Source organism: Schistocerca piceifrons, chromosome 3 (assembly GCF_021461385.2).
Source record: "Schistocerca piceifrons isolate TAMUIC-IGC-003096 chromosome 3, iqSchPice1.1, whole genome shotgun sequence".
Lineage (NCBI taxonomy): Eukaryota > Metazoa > Arthropoda > Insecta > Orthoptera > Acrididae > Schistocerca > Schistocerca piceifrons.
This window is the reverse complement of record NC_060140.1, coordinates 651,743,373-651,768,637: the sequence shown is the minus strand read 5'-3', so window position 1 is coordinate 651,768,637 and position 25,265 is coordinate 651,743,373.

The window sequence follows — 25,265 nt, the reverse complement described above, 5'->3', positions numbered from 1 at the left end:
GCGATTCTGAGACATTAAGGGTAACTGACGAGTTTTGTTATTTGGGCAGTAAAATAACTGATGATGGCATAAGCAGACAGAATATAAAATGTAGACTGGCAATGCCAAGAAACGCGTTTCTCATGATGAGAAAATTTGTTAACACCGTATGTAATTTTAAGCATTTGAGTCTTTCCTGAGGGCGTTTGTCTTGAGGGCAGCATAGCAAGGAAGTTATACAAAGACGATAAACGGTTTACGCAACCATACACGCTTTTGAAATGTGATGCTACAGAATAGGCTAATGCTGAAGACTGTGTGGGTAGATGGCATAACAAATGAGAATATACTAAACAGAATAGGGAGAACAGAAATTTGTGGTATGACTTGACTAAAAGAAGGCATCGATTGATAGAATATGCTCAGACATCAAGGAGTCGTCAATTTAGTGCTAGACGGAAATGTGTCTGGTAAAAATTGCATTTATTGAGAGCTAAGGAGTCTTGCGCAGTATTGTAGCGGGGAAAGGAGCATCAAACCAGTCTTCGGACTGACGATCACAACAACATCACTTAAAACTTTATGACTATCCCGCTTCAGTTCTCGGAGGGGAGGATTTATTCATCGTCCCCAGCATTTTTTGTGAGCATAAAGAGATGATTCGTGTAAACCTTTTCCCTTGAAGTTGTTGTATTTTCTCTGAGAAACCGTAACGGGCAAGCCAGATACTTGAGTCTGGTTCTTTCTGCTATTGCGCCTGAGAATTAAAAACTGTGCAGTTGAATCCTGGTTTTGTTAGGATTTAGGCGGAATATAATCAGTTCTTTGAAACACGACGGATGTATATAGTCTATGCACTATGTTCATCAAGGATAAACAGATGTACAGAAGACAGTCTACATCACACTTAGTTAAATTTTCTGTCTGCTTACTGCCAACATAGACCACCTTCACATCTCACAACAAAATACTGGACTTTTGCTATTACCAGCATCTTGTATTCGAATGTTAAATCTGAAGATGGCCTAATTCCGCCGAGCCAGTCTTAACTGTTAATAAAACGTGATATTGACTATTTTGTTCGTTGAATAATAAAAGATCACAGACATCTCCTATGACAAACTGTCCTTTTGCTAAAATATGTATTTTCGAGTGAAACAATAGGCAGGGAAATTGAGATTATGATGATATCATTAGATATACAGTACAAACTCAGCTTGCACTGGAAACCGATCGTCGTTTTCGGAAAGGAACCATCTCTGTTTTCTCCTCAGTTTATTAAAGGAACAACGTAAACGAGAAATCTGAAAATGAGTTGAAACTATTTTGTCCCCAACGTAATCCTAACGCTTTCATTAGTAGGCAGTTTCGTTAATTTGGTACTTCGACTAATAACGTTCACAGTAGTTCCAAATAAGTTGTATACATGGATTTTCATGGCTCGTTGATACGTCTTTCTCAAGGAATTTGCTGTCTCCTGCAATGTTGGGTTTCATACTTCCAAAATCCAATATGCAATATGTCGTCACACACACACACACACACACACACACACACACACATACACACGCAGCAAAGTAGTTAGGCGAATAAGTTGCTTGGAGGGAAGAAACATTCATCGAATGAAGTAAGATAATATATTTTGTACAGCCTAATAAACAAACAACTTTTCTATGAAAACAGAGATTTAGGAATCTAGCAGGACAACATTCATTGTGCTCGTTGGTCACCAGTCCTGGAATGCGCTTATTTTACGCCCAGAGTGCAGTTTTTGAGGAACTTAATGACAACTGTGATCTCGATCACCTGACATGAATAGCACAGATCATTGAATGCTCTCAGAAATCAATCAGCGATCTGGTTCACTCGCTTCAGAGTTTAGATACGACGTAACACGCGGACATCATAACACCGTCAGCCGTCCCGGAAAGAGCTATATTGCAGCTCGGAGTACACACAATCCATCTTGACATTTGTCGTGCTATATCGAAATGACTTCCATTTTGTTCATTTCAATCGTATGGCAGCCTGCTCTGTGAAATTTCGGTTTCTTTCAGTACTGACTCTTAAAGAGTCCTGAGCTCTGGCTAAGAATCAACATATTCTTTACTTAATGTTTACAAACTATACAGTGCTAGTTGTTTTTATTTGATTTACTGAATCTCCTAAAAAACAAAAACTAATATTATGTACAATAACAAAATATTAGACTGTGTGCTACATTCTTAAGTTACACTATACTCACGATTTCAGTAACATTAATTCACCTGACTGGTCAGATATATTACGTCTGTCTATGGGGTCTGTTAAACATGTAACGGGAATTTTGCAGTTTATTATATTTGATTAGTCCAGTTTGCGCACTTTTTTTTTACTTTGTTATCTGAAACGTACGAGTAGAGTGTTTGCCATGTTGGACATTTAGTGTGTTTCAATTTTCGAGCAGGTTCCATGTGTTTTAGTTGTATCGCTGATTATTTATTTTGTATTAGAATGAGCCATAGTGTTAAATTCTGCAAATAGTAAAACTGATTATCATCTAATAGATTGTCAATTTTCTTCTCAATTCTTCTGTATATTGTTTCCGTCAGCAACTTTGATGCCTGAGCTGTTCATCTGATTGTGCGATAGTTCTAGTACTTGTCGGTCCTTGCCATCTTCGGAATTGTGTGGCTGACATTTTCCGAAAGTCTGATAGTACGACGCCAGTCTCATAGATTCTACAGACCAAGTTGAATAGTCGTTTGGTAGTCACTTCCCTCAAAGATTTTACAGAACCCTGACGTAATATTATCCAGCCCTTCTGCCTTATTTGAATTCAAGTCTTAGCCGTTATATGTCCTCATATACTTTCTCCATACATTCTTATTCCGCTTGCGACGTCAACGTGTAGTGCTGAATTACTTATTATTGTTGTCGGCATTGATTTACTTTCGATTCTGATGAGAGCAGCCATATTTCTGAACAGTAACTCACGCTCTGCCCTACTTTCTTATCCATAACGAATCCTTCTCCCTTTATACCAGTTGTTGCTGCTGTTGATATTACCCTATATTCGTCTGATCACAAATCCTTATCTATTCCATTTCACTTCACTGACTCCCGCTACATCTTGATTGAGCCCTAGCTTTTGCACTTTCAGACTTTCTAGCTTTCCTACCACGTTAGAACCTCTGACATTCCATACCCGCCCCGCAGAACATCACCCTGTCGCTAGTTTTTCAATCTTTATCTCATAGTCACCTCCCCTTTGATAGTCCCCTCATGGAGATTCGAATAGAGGACTCGTCCTGAATCTTTTGACAACGGAGAGACCTTTATGATAATTTTTCAATTACAGACTACATGTCCTGTGGGAACATTTGGTGTGTCTTTAACGATGTGGTTTCCACTGACTTCTGCATCGCCAAGCCGTTGGTTGGTGCTATGTCTTCCGCCATTTTGGGTCAGTTTCGCACCACATGATCAACAGAGCGCCCTGAAAAACTGTAGCTAACCCGTTGCTTTGACAATGTCGTTGGCAGAACGAAGGTTACCTCTGACGCCAGAAGTCTTCGGCCGCCACTGCTGGTAACTGTTGTACAAAGTTTAAGCAGGGGATAGGTTCGAACGCGGGACCAAAGAAGTTTGATTACTAGCGAATAACCTGTCCCTACAAGCAGAGATGAGACTACAAGCTCTATTCCAAAGATTGAGTTCCAGAAGTATTTCCGTGATCGGAAAGTGTGCTGGCGTTAAGTATATAATGAGGAATGTTTTCATCGTGATAACACTGACGTGGACGAATAAATAAATTAACTTCAAAAAAAGTTCCCATTATTTCGTGAACACACTTTGTACATCAATTAGTTCCCGCTGGAATACAGTTAAGAAAAACTGATTAGAATCACTCGTCTTCCATTGATAAATGGCTTAACAACAGTTCAGATGACTAGAAAATACATTATTTATACATGAAATTAGTTAACTACTTACGAAACTGTGTATTAATTTATACTTACCAGTTTCGCTATGATTGTTCATTAGTGCAATAGAAACTAGTATGAGATACGCTCTTATTTCTGCATTTTTGGCCATGAAGCTCGTGGGTTTTACAAACATAAATTGTACCAAATTTCCTGCCTTCAATGTGCCATCACCATGCCCCGCTAACACAGCACGCACAAAAGAAAAAATAAATAACGCTGTGTTAGCTCTGTAAACACGCACGGCTGACACAGGCTCTCCGCTCACACGAAAGGTCGAATGTTCTGTGTGCTAAACGGGTTACGGTTAGAACACAGACGGAGAGCTAACAAGGACTCTGGATCTGTGGGAAGATAAAACATTTCAGGGGAATATTTTTAACTGCAATGGTACGTCTGCAATAAAAAAATCATAAAAATAAAAAATTAGAAATTACTGTTGCTGCACAGTTATGATTGCGATAATTATAATTTAGATGTCCCTAGATTGAAGTAATTCACTATTACATCGAAAAAATTAGACAAAATAGAAAAAGTTTACTTATTATGGTAGAGCAATTGTTAAGCATCATTAAATAATTAGGAGAAGCGATTATTCGTAATCGCATTTACTGTGCCACCGACCCACGTGCATTGTCTTACGTTCATTGTGAAACAAGTGTTAAGAGACGGATAACATCCCAGTAAGGTGTTGCACATTCGCGCTGTAATGGTGATCGAGTTTATACATTCATGAATAGTGTTTACAGATAGATTTGTCAAAAGAGTTCACGTAATAACAGGCAGCCACAGAAGCCTTGGCTCCTAAGCTCCAACATACCTGTTCTGACGTTAGAAGAGAGCACATTTTACGCCGACTAACTAAACATTTACTGTACACAGCCGAAAGGGGAAGTATTATCCACACCAAACATGTCGGAGTAAATATCAGTTTCATCTACCACATATGCACAAACACAAATACACACACACACACACACACACACACACACACACACACACACACACACGTGCGGAGAGAAAAAGAGCAAGAGAGGAAGACCCTGAGGCGGCTGTAATTTTTGTTAGTAGAGTTCCTCTAGCTGAATCCGCGAAACAGCATGCACTGGAATATAAAATTAACAAGCAGTAGTAGTCAGCAGAAAGGCTAATGAGCTTAAACTAGCTTGAATCCCGTGAATAAAACTTCTAATTAATATTACTTTTCAGTTGTTTAGAGATCTTGGTGTATAATTGTGTGACTTTTTCGACAGAAGTTACAAATCCTTTGTATCACAAGGTTCCTTTTTCCTCCCATACAAAGGACAAATTTCTTTCCATCAGAGATATGAAAGCTGAAGTGCTTTGACAGCCATTACTACATGTTTTCTACTGGTGTAAAGGCTTCATTATTTCTTGAAACGAAGAGCTAACTTTCCTAGATGTGGTCCAAAGAGCAAATTACCACAGACTGTGTCTCCTCTAATATTGCCCTATTAGCTACAGTACTTCTTTCCTCGGGCGTAATAGTCCTTCATCAAACAGTGCTAGGTGACAGCTAAAGATTTCATTTCTAAATTTCTTACATCCGCGTCGTCAGAAACTACGCCTACTACGTACACTTGTGTGCAAGAATTAATGATGAAAGTAAATTTCCGATGATTTGTCACTGCCAAGTAACGTAGCTCAATTAAACTTGGATCTTACATAAAAAGAACTGATACAGTACAGTATACAAGGTAACTGAAATAAATAGGCTGTGAGACTAACAGAAATGACAGTTTTATTCAATGAAGCAGTTACACACAAATCACCATGATTTATGATGGTCCTCCGGACGTTACAAAGTACTTAATATGGTGTGTGGTCACCATAGACGGCAATACACGCTCTGCAGAGTGCTCCCATAAGGTTGTTAGGGCGTTCCATGACTCCACCAGCGCAGTTCACACATGCTGGATGGTCGATGGTGAGCATCGACTTCCTGCAGTAAGTGTCCCCAGATCATCCCACTCGTGCTCGATGAGATTGAAGTCGGGAGAAGGTGCAGGCCAATCGAATCGCCGAATATCCTCTCGTTCCCAGAGCTCCTCTACTTGCGCTGTTCGATGGCTTCGCGTATTGTCATCCATGGGTAGTATGCATGACTGAAAAGACGATCGGAGGGAAGGAGTACAATGTCACAGTAACGTTGACCGGTAAGTGTAACGTGTTCAAGGAACTGGTACTCAAAACACCCAGGAAACATTAGGCCTCTCCAGACCGTATCACCTACCTCACCAAAATTATCATGTTCGACCATGTTTATTACATGCTCCCATCTTTCGCCGTATGAGGGTACGTTCAGAATCAGACCTCATTCGAAAAGAGCACGCTGTCCCCATCCCTCTCTTGGTCCAGTCCCTATGCCCTTAGCGCCATTTTGGCCGATGAGCAGGTGTAAACGGGTAATAGTTCACCCTCATAAGGTGAGAGGTGGAAGCACCTAATGCACCCACGAACATTATCGAACAAGATCGTTTTGATGGTCCAGGTGTTTTGGCTTGGCCAGGGATACTTTTGCTTGGGTGAACTGACCTTGGAGAAAAGAGCAGATTTTAGACAGACGGGTGGAGTATTTTAGTGAACTACTGAATTCAGAATCGGATAATGAAAGTGGGGTAGATGCCGGTGTGGGACAAGAGGTAGAGCATCAAGTAAACAGAGATGAAGAGCACCAGGGATCAGTAGCAGAACCCACACTCGAAGAAGTTAAAGTTAGTATCAAGACTCTTAAGGACAAAAAGCTCCGGGAGAAATGATGAAATATGGCGGAGAAAAACTAGTAAGGGTTTTTCATGAGATTATAGTGGACATATGGCGGAAAGAAAAACCGCCGAACAGTGGAGTACAGCAATAATCTTCCCTTTACATACGAAACATGACAAAGGTAACTGGGGGAATTATAAAGGAATTGCACTACTCTGTATAGTATATATTAGTATTAGGAAAAATCATGACTGGGCGGTTATGAACATACTTAGGTAGTATCTAGGAGACTACCAGTGTGGTTTCAGTACTAACAGATCCACTACAGACCATATTTTCACTATCAGACGGATCCTTGAAAAATTTTATGAGTACAACATCGATGTCCACCAGCTGTTCATTCAAACAAGCTTATGATAGTATCAAAAGTGATCAACTTTGGAAGGCAGTGCAAGAGCCAGGCGTCCCTAAAAACTGATAAGATTGGTTCAGATGACTTTGAGAAGAAGCCGGCCGTTGTCGCCGAGGGGTTCTAGGTGCTTCAGTCTGGAACCGTGCGACCGCTACGGTCGCAGGTTCGAATCCTGCCTCGGGCACGGATGTGTGTGATGTCCTTAGGTTAGTTAGGTTTGAGTAGTTCTAAGTTCTAGGGGATTGATGACCTCTGATGTTAAGTTCCATAGTGCTCAAAGCCATTTGAACCATCTGACTTTGAGAAGAACAGCATGCAAAGTAAATATCCTGGGAACTTTATCAAAGGCATTTGATGTTAACCAAGGACTGCGGTAGGGTGATGTGCTCTCCATTATTCTGTTTAATGTCGCCTTGGAGAGTGTAATCGAAAAGACACAAAGTAACAACCCTAGGGGGACACTGTTTAATAGAGTGACTCAGGAGCTTGCATGTGCGCATGATATTGTTTTGCTATCCAGGAGGTAACAGGACCTGGAAGAAAAGGTTGAAAAAAGTAGAACGATCCGGTGTGGAGATGTGGCTGACCATTAATCAATCAAAGACCAAGCATATGTTAACATCTAGGAAAATATTTAGTGAAGGAGTAAGAGGCATGACTTTGAATGGAAAAGAATATGAACGCTGTGAGAGCTTTAAATATCTTGCGTCACTGGTAACTGAGAACAATGATATGAGAGAAGAAATACATGTAAGGATTGCAGGTGATAACAGGAGTTACTTTGCACTGGTTAAAGTGTTTAAAGCAAGGAGCCTTAGTAAGAATATGAGGCTGAGGGTGTATTGTACGGTAGTTAGACCTGTGGTGATGTATGGTTCGGAGACCTGGACTATGACACAAAACGATGAAGATATCTTTCTGAGATGGGAAAGGAAGGTACCTAGGAAAATCTAAAGGCCAGTGAATGATAGGAATTTTTGGGGAATCAGAACCAATAAGGGAATCTGAGAGTTGTACAATCAACCAGATATCGTGACTGACATAAAGAGTAGTAGACTACGGTGGTTGGGACATGTAGAAAGAATGGTGGAGAACAGCACAGTCAAGAATGTTTTCATAGAAAAACCTGGGGGATGCCGTATAAGGAGCAGACCAAGGACCACATGACTAAACAATGTGGAAGAGGACTTTAGAAGAATGGGAGTGAGAAGATGGAGAGCAAGGCAGCCAGCAGAGAAGAGTGGGTGGAGGTAGTCCAGGAGGCCAAGGCCCTACGAGGGCTACAGCACCAAGGAGTAGTAGTAGTAATAGTAGTAGTAGTACTGACCTCCAAATTCTTGAACACAGCAAACTCGCCGCTCAAATGTAATTGTGATACAGTATTCCTTCCATATGAGAGTTACTTAGGGATGCATTCGGCCATGAACTTCATTTGTATCGATGACAATGCGCAACAGCATCGAGCTCTTGGAACGAGAATATATTCGGTGAATGAACGGGCCTCACCGTCCCTCCCTACCTAAATCCCATCGAGCAAGTGTGGCATGCGTTGGGCAGACGTACTGCAACACGTGGACATGCACCAACGACCATCCAAGAGGTGCCAGCCACGCTGGTAGAGGAATGGAATTCCTTACCACAAAAATTCCTTAGCAACCTTGTAGGCAGTCTGAGAGCACCTAACGCAGCAAGCACTGCCATCCCTACTGATCACAAACCCTGTTAAGAACCGTGTTACCCCTTTTGTACAAAGCGCAGGGGACCATTATAAATCAGGTGAATTCAGAACTGTCGTCCTTCAAAAAAGTGTCAATTTTTTTCTTCTCGTTGGGTATTCCAGTTACCTATACTGCAGCATATCTTTCTGTGCACGGTCCAAGTTTCGTCCTTAAGTTCTGAACACCATTTTATTCCATTATGCCCTAAAATGAACTAATGCTAAGCTTTTAAAACTACAGAAGCTCCTTCTCACTGTCTGTTTGTACATCCATGCACAGTCATTGTCCTTAATGACTTGCGAGAAATTTTAAACACTTGTTATCCCTCATTTTATGTGTCTCTCCACGTGAATTTTTTGCTACGTATTGTAATTTCTATGCCACATCATAAAAAATGTCAAATGATAATATATTCCGAAGTATTTCCAGTGTCTGTTATCCCCTGTGGCTATGAGAATGTCCTATGACAGTCATGCAGAATATAAAAGCATGTCGTATGATAAAACGTGTCAAGAAAAATGTTAATTTTTATATGCAGGCATTTGATAAACGTGGTGCATGTTGGGATCATTAGAGACGGAACAGAAGCTTGGCTCGTGTCAAAGATGGTAAAGAAAATGAACCGTCCCCTTTCACAGGAAACATCCCGGATTTTACCTGAAGAAATTTAGGGAAATCACGGAAAAACTTAAATCTGGACGACACGACTTGAATATGAACTGTCGTCCTCCCGAATTCGAACCCAGTGTGCCAACCGCTGTGTCATGTTGAGTGGTAGAAATATTATTACCTGATTCTCGTTCTTGAACTTGAAAGTCGGTTGATTAAAGTTTCAAGCTATACCTAGACTCAGTGCGAACGAATTGTATCAATTGATTTGATTTAAAGTTTTCTATGCTGCTCTGCGACTTTTTTAAACAATCCGTTACCTTAAATCTTTCTTTATAATATTTCTGTTTGCTTTTTAATGTTACCATTCTTCCAAAAAACGATTTAGATCTAATAAGTTATCGCCAGCTTCATTTTAGTAATTAAACGAGTTATTACACAACATTGCGAGATGTAGGATTGGACAAAAATACGGAAACACTTCGATAAAATGGATGGTTGAATATAAATGCAGATGCTAGCCAAGGCTTCAGGTAGCACTGTGGTATTTGGCCTCGAACGGCACCTGGGCAGTGTCCGTAATACGTTGGGTGGGTAGTTGTCATAACAGTATCCTGTATGGTATGTCGGAGCTAAGCGAATTTGATCACGAGAAAATCGCTGGTACTCGAATGGCAGGTGTTTCCCCCAACCAAGGTAACCGATGTGTTTGATGTTTCAAAAGGTAGCGCATAGAAGGTTTGTACCAAATACAGAAAATGCTGATAAACATTGTCCGCTAAGTCACAAGTGTGTGTTGAGTGATCGTGACAGACAGTCCCTGAAATGGATTGTGACGAAAAATAAGAGGACAACAGCGGCAAAAGTCGCAGCAGCACTGAATGTAGGATCCCCTCTGCACCAACGCAACACGAATGCAGTTCCTTTAGCAAGGAATTCCAAGGTAAGCTGGAATTACAGAATCACTCAACCAGTGATGCAAATGCCTGTAACAGGAAAACGTAGTGCCGGAGCCATAAAATATGAATTATGGCGTAACTGAAGAAAGTCATTTGGTGAGTGAAAAATGTTGCACACTGTTTCCAGCTTCTGGCTTAGTGTACGTCCAAAGAGTAAAACGTGGTGGGGATTCGGTGACGATTTGAACAGCAATATCGTGATATTTCACAGTACACGTGGGTACTCTACAAGATCGCATTACTGCTAAGGATTATGTGACCATTTTTCCCGATCGGCTCCCATCTTTTGTACAATGTTTTTCTCCGATAGCGCTGCTATGTTGAAAGACAACAGGGCCTGTAGTGATACAAATTTGTAATTTGTGGTAAGACATTATTGGACCAAACTGCTTATATCGTATATCAAAAATAGTTCAAATGACTCTGAGCATTATGGGACTTAACATCTGTGGTCATCAGTTCCCTAGAACTTAGAACTACTTAAACCTAACTAACCTAAGGACATCACACACATCCATGCCCGAGACAGGATTCGAACCTGCGACCGGAGCGGTCACGCGGTTCCAGACTGAAGCGCCTTTAACCGCACGGCCACACCGGCCGGCATATATCGTCTATCCCTAAGCTTACACACTACTTAACTTAAAATAACTTACGCTATGGAGAAAACACACATCCATGCCCGAGGGAGGACTCGAACCCCCCGACGGGGCGAGCCGCGCGAACCGTGACAAGACGCCACAGAATGAGCGGCTATCCCGCGCGGCATCTCTACTAAGATAACTTGCATAATCCAGGACCGGCTTTGTGAACACGAGGATGAATTATCGCATAACCCTGGCCACCACAGTCAACAGATCTCAATATTATTCAGTTTTCCTGGTGAACTACCCTACCACGGTTTTATTGCACTTGGCCTCCCGTGGCCTTAGCATTACAGTAAAGGAGAACTACATAAGTTTTCTCCGCCGTCGTATACACTGTGAAAGTCCGGATAGCTTCCAGCGCGACAAGTGTCTAGTCGTTAGAACAGCAGAACACATTCTGAAAGACTACAAGGGCACAGGTAAACACACAAGCCGACAGAAGCACCCTCGCTCCCAGGTGCAACAATATTATGGTCGAGTAATACTTCGGAGGGAAGGGTAAGTGATCGCTAGACACCTCCTCAACTTGTTACTGTATTGCAGCAAGAATGGTGTAAGATTTCCTTGAAAACCATACAGGACCTGTATTTATCTTCCGAGGCGACTGGAATCTATTTTGAAAACCGATGCCTTTCCTACACCGTACCAAACATGCTAATGTGTCGTATTTTCGGTGTTTCCATATTTGTGTCCACTTCCTGTATGCTCGTCGTGTGCTATATAACGGAATCATTCCAACAGACACCTGCAGTGTCATAAGAAATCTACGGGAAACTTAAATAAAGGTGCTTGAGTATGGAGGATTTAGTCCCTATCTTCCTTATATGAGTCCATTACTTCAATATTTGCTCGAATTAATCCGGCCGAACATTCAGATTTCGTCTCTATGATCAAGACAACAAAGGGTTTATGTCGATAGTCAAAAGACTTAGCAGCGGCACACGAAAAGTTCATTCGGGTTTCGTGTTTTATTTGTTAAACACGAGATCTGAATTAAGAGAAGAATAGTTTAATCAATATTCATTACGATTTTGAGTGTTGACAGAAGATATATAATTTTTTTGTCTCTACTTCCAGACAGAGGTACAGTAGTATTACTACATCTTGAACCGTTTCAGCTGTATGAGAACGTCATATTCAGATCGAAGTCTCGCATTAATCTCTTATTCTTGTTGAGGACTATAAGTAGTTTGTCATTTAGTAAATAATCCATATCGTGAGTAGGACCTCTCTCACATCTGTGGATGTCGTCCATTATGTTTTAATGCAGTGTAGTGACAATGAGTCGTTAAAATAGATCTTATAATACTTCACTTGTGTGAGCGTGGTGTCCATAGGCCCTTTTAATTATTGAAGGTATTTTAAAACCAAATTTTAAGCATATTTCATTTCATACCATAGGTGCTGCTTTATTTCAATAAAGAGAAACGCTTCTGGTGATAAAAATACGCGTTTACTTAGAGTTGAAAAGACGGAGTTAAAATACCTTCAATAATCAAGATCTCGAAATAGTCATTTGCTGTAGCCATACTGCCCGTAAAATGTAGTAGCCATCACATGAGCAGTTTTTGATACTGACTTAGCTTACTTTCTTTTGGTAAAGACCTCAAACTGATTAATTTCCTATGTTACTGCCGCTCTGTTTGTTCAAACACAACATTAAAGCTTCACCTGTAGTCGCTGTTAAGTGCTCCTGAAAGTAAACTATCCACGTAAGGATCTGCGACACAGTGAAGCGGCTTAATCCTCCTAATCCCACGTGTGAAGTTTTGACGCACGTAGTCGCATTCACAAGCGCCGTTACGCTGCCGCATCCATCAACGTGCTCTCGCATCTTGTAGACTTAATTAATGCATTGTGGAACGACAGGACAATGTGCGCGTAACTGACAAGCAAATCTCTCTGCCACGGATGCCCCGACTGCATTCTCATATAAGGTCTACTCTTGTTTTCGCGTTTTGTTCACGTGCTGTCATTTAAGCTCAGGGAATCGTTTATTTAGTGCACAGCTGACAAGTTATTGGTAGGCTGAGACTACTCTACCTTCTAATCGTATTTGTTGATATGGTTTAATTTTTCATTCTGTTAAATAAAATCGTTCGTATTTAACATTCATCAAAATTAAAAAGTCAGTCCTCAACTGATAATAAAACTTTAATAGCTTACCTTCCTTCAGTTGGCTCCCTGTACGTAGTAATTAAGTTATATTTTTATATAACTATTTGCTTAATGCTTATGTTAATGATTTTGTATGATTTCATAAGGTTTAACGTACACTTCCGCGCCCACTGTTTGTTGCCTTCCCTCCATACCCTACATACGACTGCCGATTTGACACTTTCTTGTTTTCTACTCATCGCACATATGTGTTTATTGCGATGTAACTCTATTTACTGATTCTGTAACGAAGGTACGTTGCGGTTCCTAAGCGTAACTGTTTTACTTCTGCCATTCAATCTTTGAACTTTTGTTTGTAACATAAATGCTTTACATATCTATACTTGCTAATTCTTTGTACGACACTGATTCTTATTTTGACGTTGTCTTAAGAATTATTTTAGCGTATTTCACTTCTTAAGCTGGCAGTTTAATTTGTTGAGACGAGCAAAGAGAAACAAATAAGGTTTCTTGTCCATCTGACGACTGACCTATTATTTTAGTTGAACTACTGTGCTGCTGCTGAGCTATAGCTATGAACAACATCACTAGCTACGATCATAACTGAATTATATTGTCACGTAGAAGTAGGTGTAATCAGCTGAATGAGGAATACTAACTTCACTTAACGAAGGTTTATTCAGCACTTGCACATACAAGAGGGCGGAGCGAATTACTTCCGGCCAGAACACAAACAGTATATAGGGTGTTACAAAAAGGTACTGCCAAACTTTCAGGAAACATTCCTCACACACAAATAAAGAAAAGACGTTATGTGGACATGTGTCCGGAAATGCTTAATTTCCATGTTTGAGCTCATTTTAGTTTCGTCAATATGTACTGTACTTCCTTGATTCACCGCCTGTTGGCCCAATTGAAGGAAGGTAATGTTGACTTTGATGCTTGTGTTGACATGCGACATTGCTCTACAGTACTATCATCAAGCACATCAGTACGTAGCATCAACAGGTTAGTGTTCATCACGAACGTGGCTTTGCAGTCAGTGCAATGTTTACAAATGCGGAGTTGGGAGATGCCCATTTGATGTATGGATTAGCACGGGGCAATAGCCGTGGCGCGGTACGTTTGTATCGAGACAGATTTCCAGAACAGAGGTGTCCCGACAGGAAGACGTTCGAAGCAATTGATCGGCGTCTTAGGGACCACGGAACATTCCAGCCTATGACTCGCGACTGGGAAGACCTAGAACGACGAGGACATCTGCAATTGACGAGGCAATTCTTCGTGCAGTTGACGATAACCCTAATAGCGTCAGAGAAGTTGCTGCTGTACAAGGTAACGTTGACCATGTCACTGTATGGAGAGTGCTACGGCAGAATCAGTTCTTTCCGTACCATTTACAGCGTGTGCAGGCACTACCAGCAGCTGATTGGCCTCCACGGGTACACTTCTGCGAATGGTGCATCCAACAATGTGTCAATCCTCATTTCAGTACAAATGTTCTCTTTACGGATGAGGCTTCACTCCGACGTGATTAAATTGTAACTTTTCACAATCAACATGTGTGGGCTGACGAGAATCTGCACGCAATTGTGCAATCACGTCATCAACACAGATTTTCTGTGAACGTTTGGGCAGGCATTGTTGGTTATGTCTTGATTGGGCCCCATGTTCTTCCACCTACGCTCAATGGAGCACGTTATCATGATTTCATACGGGATACTCTACCTGCGCTGCTAGAACATGTGCCCTTACAAGTACGACACAACATGTGGTTCATGCACGATGGAGCTCCTGCACATGTCAGTCGAAATGTTCGTACGCTTCTCAACAACAGATTCGGTGACCGATGGATTGGTAGAGGCGGACCAGTTCCGTGGCCTCCACACTCTCCTGACCTCAACCCTCTTGACTTTCATTTATGGGGGCATTTGAAACCTCTTGTCTACGCAACCCCGGTACCAAATGTAGAGACTTTTCGTGCTCGTATTGTGGACGGCTGTAATACAATACGCCATTCTCCAGGGCTGTATCAGCGCATCAGGTATTCCATGCGACGGAGGGTGGATGCATGTATCCTCGCTAACGGAGGACATTTTGAACATCTCCTGTAACAAAGTGTTTGAAGTCACGCTGGTACGTTCTGTTGCTGTGTGTTTCCATTCCATGATTAATGTGATTTGAAGAGAATTAATAAAATGGAAAGTAAGCGTTTCCGGACACGTATCTACATAACATATTATCTTTCTCTGTGTGTGAGGAATCTTTCCTGAAAGTTTGGCGGTACCTTTTTGTAACACCCTGTATATATAGCTACAGAACATTCCAGTGCAATGATTCTTGACATTTGTGGATGCTTCTAGAATGTACTCGAACCGAATACAGAAATTAAAATTGTATAGTCTAGGTGAGTTTTGAACTCACGACCCTCCATGCAACCACTACACCACGGTCCTACTGAGCGACAATGTTATTGTGCCTTAAACCTAGAATCGTAAAGTGGAGTAAACGTTAATTCCTACTAATCCGCCGGTTTGAGTGGCCGAGCGGTTCTAGGCGCTACAGTCTGGAACCGCGCGACCGCTACGGCCGCAGGTTCGAATCCTGCCTCGGGCATGGATGTGTGTGATGTCCTTAAGTTAGTTAGGTTTAATTTGTTCTAAGTTCTAGGCGACTGATGATCTCAGAAGTTAAGTCGCATAGTGCTCAGAGCCATTTGAAGCATTTTTTTTTTCATCGGTTTTAAAATCCTGTTACCACGTATAAAATTAATTCTTTGGATATGGCTTGTTGCTCATCTCATCTTTCCTGCAGTACAAGAATTTCGATTTGAATTTCAGTAGAAGTCATTCTGAAAGCTTCTTTTTTCTTAGCGACATCACTGACCTGTAACGAATTTGGGACGGCTTTTTATGTACAAGCATTTATATTCGTTCCTCAATATAGTCTACTCGGAATATTTCAAAACGTTGTCATCCCCAGCCTGTGCAGAAGTGCCGTCGATTTTCCCTTCGGACAGATCGCAAGATTATTTTCATTGCTAAAAGCTGTTACACTTAAACTAGACTTACAGGTTTTGATCACATTTTCGCAGCATAAGGACTCAGACTGATGTCAAAGACAAATCTTCAATTCACGTTCAGCTTTCGAAGTCAAACGTTCATAGCTATTGTTTGTTTTTCTCCGATCGTTGCAGCTGGAGTACTTCACTTGAGTAAATCCAGAGGAAATGTAGTAATTTTTCTGCAAACAGAAGATAGGAGTTTTGATATTTTAGTTGGTAAAAATACACATTGTGTGTGGAAGGTACTATCTCAGGTTATATGTTGAAAAAACTGAATGTCGAGTGTTGGCAATAAGCATACATCACAGCAAACCCAACCAGAGTGACCTCTGAGTTGTGAGATATTGAAAGTTGTAATTGTTTCACAGTGGTCAAAGACACTGCTTATCGCAGATGTTAGCCTTTTATCACGTCACATTTGAAAGCAGGTAAAAAATTAACTCAACTCATATCACTGGCAGTGGCATGGCACACGGTAAGTCAAAAGCAGATACTGCACGTGTCACGGTAAAGCGCTGACGTGCCCGTAGGAAAACAGCCAGCGGCGGCAACAAGTTGCATTTCCTTTGTAGATACAGTATGAACACCGGAAAATTGACGCAGTGTTTACAAACGAGAAGAAGAAAACGTGAGCTAACACTGTCAATATACGAATCGTAAGCCACGATTAACAAACTGCGTGAAATAGGTCGCCATATCTGAGCTCCCACAGACCTGTCAGCGATGTCCACAAGTTCAGCTCAACTACTCGAAACATGTCTGGTGCATAGAAACAAACATGTCACAACTAAGGATTACAAAGATACTACAATGGTGGCTCCAAAAACGAGTATATGCCTCGAATTTTACTAGAACATACATTTTAAAAATCGAATAATAAACAAAAACCAATTCAATGTAGATTTACTAACATCGTTTATGATTTTAGATGAGATGGTGTATTAATTTAGACCTGTGGTTACTTTGGTTGACAGCTACAGGACACATACAATGTAAAATAAAAGGTAAAGTGTACACACAATTTGAATGTCAGCAAAATCTGATGAATCATATTCCTTAACTAAAAATGACATGATGTATTTCACCAAAATAATAAAACATCCACAGAGTCTGACAAAACTCTGGTGAAACATGTTTGGGTGATAAGACCTAACAAATATTCGACTACTTACAAAAAGGAGGGCCCATCCTTAATTCATTTTTATTTTTCTGCAAGCATGGTAACTGAGCTCAGAGTCCAATATGATCGCTTCCGTTCATGTAATCATGTCTTACATACACATAAGTCAACGACCACAATGAACGAAAAACGTAAGGCGCACAAGAGAAATATAATTCACCATCAAATAAAGTACCTTCTTTTTCATGTACCAGTCACAACATCGCTGCACATGAGAGACATATAGACTACAGAATGAGAAACGTGTGTCGCATTTCAGTTATGCATACATTTAAAAAACGGGTACTACAGCGGAACTGTAGAAAACTGATAACTTTGCAAAATAAACACTGAACGATGGCGATTTTGTTTGAATTGCACTCTGAGACAAGCGTGGTTTTGGGCAATGGGTGCGATGCTAAACCACTTGTGCCCCGAGTGTGTCATGTACAAGAACGCATGGAACTATTACAGACACACATCGCCATCACACACTGCAAGGGCCCATGGCTGAGCCATTATTGTGCATTAAACTGTCGACTGCAGCCGTTCGGACGATATGGTGGTCGTTTTCAGCCGTGGTCGCATTGTTTGCTCCACTATCCTCTCGACATTCATCTTCTATCCACTGGTTCCACATACGCATCACTGTCGTAGCTACATGTACTGTACGAGCAGAAATATCATGGTGTGATATCTCGTATGATATAAAGAGAATTTAAAACTGTCCCTCACACTTCACGAAGCGACTCAGGCTTTATGTTTGTCACGAAATTCCCACCTACACCTGTCTCCTGCACATCCCTTCTCCCCCCCCCCCCCTTCATACCATACTCAGTACTCCACTGAGGCTCTCTCATTTTAGTATGGAACTTCCTACTCCGAGAAGAATCATGTGACCTGGCCCAGAATCAAATTTTCACTCTGCATCGGAGCGTGTGCTGATATGAAACTTTATGGCAGATTAAAACTCTGTGTCATACCAAGAATCGGGATTTGGGTCTTGGCTTTTAATGACAAGGGTTCTATCGTTGAGCTACCCAAGAACGGCTCACGACCCGTTCTCATTGCTGTACTTCCGGTTGTACCTCATCTCGTAACATCCAGAGTTCAGAGAAGTTGTTCTTGCAAGACAAGCACCCCTGGAAGAAACGGTATTGCGAAGACATGGATGAGCTACAACCTGAGGGATGGTTTCCAGAATGAATTATTCATCACGCAGCAAAGAGAGCGCTGATGCGAAACTCCTTGACAGATTAAGACCGTATACCAGACCGAGACTCGAGCTCAGGACCATAGGCTTCGCTGGGCAAGTGGCGTAGCAACCTTTTTTTCCTTTTTTCTCTTACATTCGGTTTTTGTATCCCCATTTTTAGGACGCTACGTTTTTGTCAAACCCCTTGTGTAACAAAATTTAACCTCCAAAAAAAAAGGCAGAAACGTAAATCAAATTTAACTCCACTTGGCACCGCCACTTTTACCCTACCACAAAAATAATGAACCATTCCTCTTCAGGCGACGCCCGTAACAACTCCGGAAAGTTCTCCTAAGGTGACAAGCTACGCAGGTCTATAATTTTTATTTATTTATTTTTATTACATGATTGTAATTAGTATGTGTACAAATGACAGTTCTATAAAACATAATGTTACAAAAAGATGTGATTCAAAGCATATACTAAAAGAAACTTCTTATACTACGTGCGCTACTTCAGCTAAAAGGATCTTTCTTCAGAAAATGGTGCAATTTGAGTGTTCTTGTTCACTGCCACTAGCGTTTCACATCTCCAAAAGTGCCGTCTAGAATACCTACAAAAGACTTTTGCTGCATTGCTAATGCCTAAATGAATGCATGAATCAACCAGTCTTTTTCTTTCCTAAATGTTTGTAGTTCAGGTCATTCTGTCTTCGATAAAGGGTGTAGGACACCTTCGTGTGCGTTCAAGAGCGTTGTGGACGTTTTGCAAGTACCACCACTAATCAAGCACCACTTTCTCCCCTTCGCCGAAGATGTAGTAGATGGTCATTTCCTCGAACCAAGGAAGCGCCTGATATTTTGCGAAGGGAAAGCAATAATCATTCGGACATAGGAGAGTCCGAGTTTGAGTCACGTCAGGTGTGACACGGAGGTAACAAGCTAAGATCTTCGTCAGTTGTCAATCGGCCGGACGACAACACGCACGTGATGCGATGCTCATCGGTGACTAGGAGGTGACAGTCGGGGCCAAGTGCAGAGTCCGTTAATCTGATAGCGTGGAGCCGGAGTCTCGTTTCATATTTTTGTTGGTGACTTCATACCACATCGCGCGCATGGTGATGTATTGTTTACTACACTCGTGGCCAATTTATTGTTGGATATTTGGTTCCTACCACGTTACGTGGGACTGGCCGCTGGAGAGTGGTGTAAAAAATTTTGCCTTCGGCGGGCGGGTTGCGAGGAGATCCAAGGTCATATAACTGTATTCCTGAATGAAAGTCGATTCGAGGGAGAGCTGTGTCGCAACGTGCACCACCGAAACCGGTGGGACGGGAGAGACCGGCATCAGGGCCTGTAGTAAACGACCCTCGAGGGAGGAGTGTTCACTGGTCCATAGCTTCCCCATTTTGATCGTATAAAGGGCAGATGCCCGTGCTCGGATTTAACCATTCCCATCCCTCCATCGAGTATGGGGAGGGTGAGAGTCTCATAACGTACTTTGAATATATGTTCTGTGGATAGGAAATAAATGAAGGCAGCCTGAAGTCAGTGACCTGTCCCCTAGAGTTTTGACGCCACGTGGAGATTCAGGTAATTCCACACGTTGCTGTTGGTTCAAGTACCGGAGAAGGTTCTGGTGCACCATCAAGCGTAGGATCTGTAGTAAACGTCAACAGTTTGCCGCAGCCGTTCTACGCACATCTTCAGTTCACTAACGTCTGAGACGGTGGCATCAGCGCCCGGCCCGGGACCTCGCCCGATGTCCAGCGTCACCGACTTGTTGACATTCAGAAGACTGCCCGCAGTCTGTCCATATCGCTCGATCCAGTTTAGCAAGCAGCGGACTTCATCGGTGGCAAGAAACAACAGCAGCATGTAGTCGGCGTACACCCTATAGCTGAGAGGTGATGTCCCGCAGGGTGACGCCATATAGTTTGTGACTGAGACCTCTGAGCATAAAGGGAGCAACGCTGTCGTAGAGAGCTTTTAATGGATATTGAGCACACCGGCCTTCCGTTGACCTCGACCTGAAAACTGCCTGCTTCCAGAAGGCGATGCACATTGTCGATGACGGTCCATCACGTGTATTAGGAAGTTACGGTGCATGCTATTGAAGGCCTGATTGGAATCGATGGAAACGATCGCCGCTCGCAGGCGGCTCGCCTACTCCATCGCTATTAAGTACTTGCAGTCGCCACTGGCCATTTGTACGTTGACATGTCTCTTCTACGACGTCTGGTCTGGGACGTGAATCATTGGAAAATCTTCTAAAAGTGGCCTGCCCGAGACCTGGAGAAGATATTGTTGTCGGCGTTCAACATTGTCACTGAGTGATTACCTGCTGCTGGCTTGTGTATCGGTATGAGAAGTTCTTCGACGACCGTAGGCGTTACTGTCCAGTCCGCGGACATGTGTTCTCGGCACATCGTAACCCAGTGGGGCATCATGATGTCACGGAAGGTCCGGTAAAACTCACTTTGTAATCCAACGGACGCTGGAGACTTATTGGTAGTACCTTTGTCAAAGGCGTCTATCGCCTCTTCAGACGAGACTTTATGTCATCGCTGCTGCGGTGTCGATAGTGCTTGTCATCTGTTGTAAGGCTTACGCAGTCGCCCCGTCGTCTACGGCTCTTTCTTGGTAAAGATAACGAAAATGGTTGCTTGGGTCGTACATGAGCTACGTTCTTGCGTCTAAGGTGTATGATTAACTGTGGTGCATGACGGGGGCCTCTGCAGCCGTAAGGTTGTGTCGTCGCGAGCGCACTTCGGCGCCTTCTAATAGGAGATTCGTCAACTATAATATGTGAGCCTTGATTCGGTATCGTTCTCGTTGTCTGTCCAGCGATGGGAGTAGAACGTCGCTGTCCGCGAGTGCTCCGTAGCACAAGCTCAAGGTCTGTCGGTGCCACGCATCCGTGTCCTTGCCAAACTGCACGAGTGTCTTGAGAACTGTCGGCATGGCGCAGAAGGGTCACCATGCCAAAGACAAGTGGCATCGGGAGTGACGTCGTTGACAGTTGGCCCACGTTGCGGCGACTTGCTGACGGCAGTCTGGCTCCTGGAGGTATGGTACATTCATCTGACAATGGTTGTTACTACGCCAAACATGGAGATGCATCGTGCATATCTACACCCTGCGATCAGAGAAGGCCAGAGGCCATCGTCCAGCGGCCAGCACTAATCGACACACTGGTAAGATCCCTATGCCCAGATCTGTTGCCAAGTGGCTGTCTGATGACCTCAGAAGTTAAGTCCTCTGAGCACTATGGGACTTAATATCTGAGGTCATCAGTCCCCAGGATTCGAAACTGCGGCTCTAGACTGTAGCGCCTAGAACCGCTCGGCAGTGCTCAGAGCCGCTTGAAAGGGACAATGGTTAAAATTCCATTCTAACTGTTTCCGTTTGTCACCACGTACTCTACATACAGCCATAGAAATCGTACTCGCCCTTTTGCTGTGGACTTACAAATCTGGAACATAACAGCTGGAATGACATGTGAAGTTACCCCTCTTTCTTTGTCGTTACCTGCTTAAACGTCCCTACCTCCTTTCTCCTCTTTCTTAATACAACAGCAACCTTTCGGGTCACACAAAGAGGGAAAGAGGGTAACTTAGATCTACATATAAGGCATATTTGTGCATATGAGGCACTTATTGTTGATACATTGTTCTGGACACCATCGGAGTACCGAGTCATTCGTTCTAGTGTTTCTGGCAATACGCAACGTATAGAAATATTATTGTAATCATGTGTTGAGGAGTTAAATTCAAGTAAGTGTAACTGTGATGATTTGTTTTATAATTTCCATTTCCTCCCCTCTCCCTTCTGATCATACAAACAGTCACTTGGACACGCACATGCACTCACTCACATGCCCGTACAGATGCGCTCACGCACACTCACACACACACACACACATACACACACATACACACAAATTTTTTAAACATTTGTTAAATTAAAAACAGTTTCATCCACCGGTTCAAACCAACGATTTTGGGAGGATTCCCTTGCTTGTAACGCACATGTTATAACCTGTAATCCAGTCCCATTTGTTTCCAATTACGATACTATCTGTCACACTGAAACTTGTCTAGTATTTGGCTGTTAAAAACAGAGATCCTATAATGGGTCGACTCTCGAACAACCGATACTACTCCTGTGATTTTTTTTTACTTTTTGGTTTTATGTGGCTCGTGACGAATTCCTCTCCTGTGTCAACCTTTCCATCTCCGAGTGGCACTTGCTTCGTTCGTTATTTGTTGGATATGTGCCAATCTCTGTCTTCCTCTACATATTTTAAGCAGTAGCTGATATTGAAGCGAGGACTCAGACGATTTGATTACTAGTTAAAGAGAGTAGTGAAGGCAAGCCGTTTTTAACTTTATGAAAATTCACACTGAAGCGTGTGTCTTGAGCAATTATTACGCGACAGTAAAAGATAAAGTAATCACGTTAAGTCCAACGCGAAATAATTTGAAGAAGATGGAAGAGACATGTTGAAACGGTCCATTCACTAGGCCATTATTTCATTTCAGAGGAATCAGCTACAATGAACTACCTGTTATTTTAACGCGTTAGCGTGACAACAAGCATTTTTAGAGCGGGTGCGTGGTGCATGCTTCAGAAATCTGCTCGGGTGAGCAGGCGCCTTTGTCTCGCAGCCGGTAGCAGCGCGTCTCGCACAGGAGGCCCGCTACCCTCTGACGCTGTGGATACAGTTGCGGCGGCGCGGCGCGGCGCGGCGCGGCGAGTTTGCTAACTTCGCTGAAATTACCTCTGGCTTGCGCTTTAATGGGAAACCAGCGCAGGTGAGAACCCCGTCACCGTACAGGCTGCTCGCCGGCCCGTGTACAGTCCAGTTTACGGACAGTAAAGAGGCGCCTCTGCATTCAGCCCTACTGATCTTTTAGTACAATTGCCACAGCAATTTCGACACTTTCGCAGAAGCATACGCAGTACTGGGTGGAATATATAATGTGACAGTTGCATGTTAACTACACAAAATAAATAGACTACATTAATGTTTTATCAGTGATGCAAACTCACCTAACAGCTAGAGATTTGTGTAACACACAGATTTTCGTAAATTAAGGAAAAAATGCACGTTTCATTTGCCTTGGACACAAACTGTAACTCGGGATATTAGTTTTGATTGTTAAACAATCATCTTCAAACCGCACAATAGCTATAAGAAGACACGTTTCAAGCAGTGACACAGATTATACGTAATTACATATTATTGGTTGTCAATGATGTTACGAATTGCAAACCAGCTCCACTCCAGTCTGTGTATGTCCAATCTACGTTACGGGAAACTGAATGTCTGATACGTGGTCAGTTTTTGGTGCTGTCAGAAAAAGAGAACATAGCTGAAACAGTGAACTTGTCGAGAGGCGCCGAGTATACATTATCGGACGAACTGAGTGACAGCGAATGCCATTCTGGAAGTGAACGATTTTCACAGAACAGTAATTATAGCACAACACAGGCGACACAATCGAAATGAACAAGCTGCATGCCACATTAGGTTATCGTTAGCAGCAGACAGGCTATACCGACGGGGTTACCAGAGGTCCGTCGAGCACAGACAGTGTCACCAAAGTGATTCGTAGAATCTGAGAGAAAGCAAGAATACCTGCTTCTATTTTATCTTTGCATAATAGGAAGAAAATCTGTGCAGCTCAGTATCAGTTGACGAACTGACTGAATTGAGTTTTCTACACGCAACATGGTTAAATTAACACTTTATAGGAAAAACATGTAAGTCGCACTAAAACACATTGTTTTGATACCGCCGTGATGAGTTCCAAAAAGAAAATTGTGGTTTTGGTCTTAAGCTGAATCTGTAGACCAGCTCGTGTAAGATAATTGGAAGCTTTATAAACAAGTCTGGTTAGACACATGAATGGATTGGTATTGTTAGACCAAGAGGAAGAACGTCACCACAGGTGTCAAGTCAGTGATGGAGTTTGGTCAATCAAGTGCTAGGGTAGAAAAACGTAGTCTGGTTTTCGTCTGTGACAAGAGTCGAATGCTGTGGGTTGGAAGACAGTTGGAATGACAGGGGTACCGAGGTGGCAAAAAATAAAACTGTCTTTTACATAGGTAATGTTATCTGTTGATAAATACACACATCAAAAAATGTTTTGCATCACCCCGGCTCCCAGAACTCGTGAAGATAGAAGTTGACTGGTGAACTTGTCCCACAGACACAGTCCCTTTGACTGTTCAGAGATATTACTGAAGCCCCCTCCCCCACCCCAAATATGTAAGCAACCATGCGTGAGGTGCGACCATTAGTCGAAGGAGTCCGACAGCCGATCAGTTCCAGTCATTCCACCAGGAAGGAGGTCTGAAGCTCAGCCATGCCTTGGCGGTCAATACCGAGTTCGATCGCGCACGCACTGTTACTTTGTGAAAGGAAGGGCTCTCAACAAGGGAAGTGTCCAGGCGTCTCGAAGTGAACCAAATCTATGTTGTTCGACATGGAGGAGATACAGAAAGACAGGAACTGTTGATGACATGGCTCGCTCAGGCCGCCCAAGGGCTACTACTGCAGTGGATGACCGCTGTATACGGATTATGGCTCAGAGGATCTCTGACAGCAACGCCACCATGTTGAATAATGCTTTTCGTGCAGCAACAGTACGTCGTGTTACAACTCAAACTGTGCGCAATAGGCTGCATGATGCGCAACTATACTAC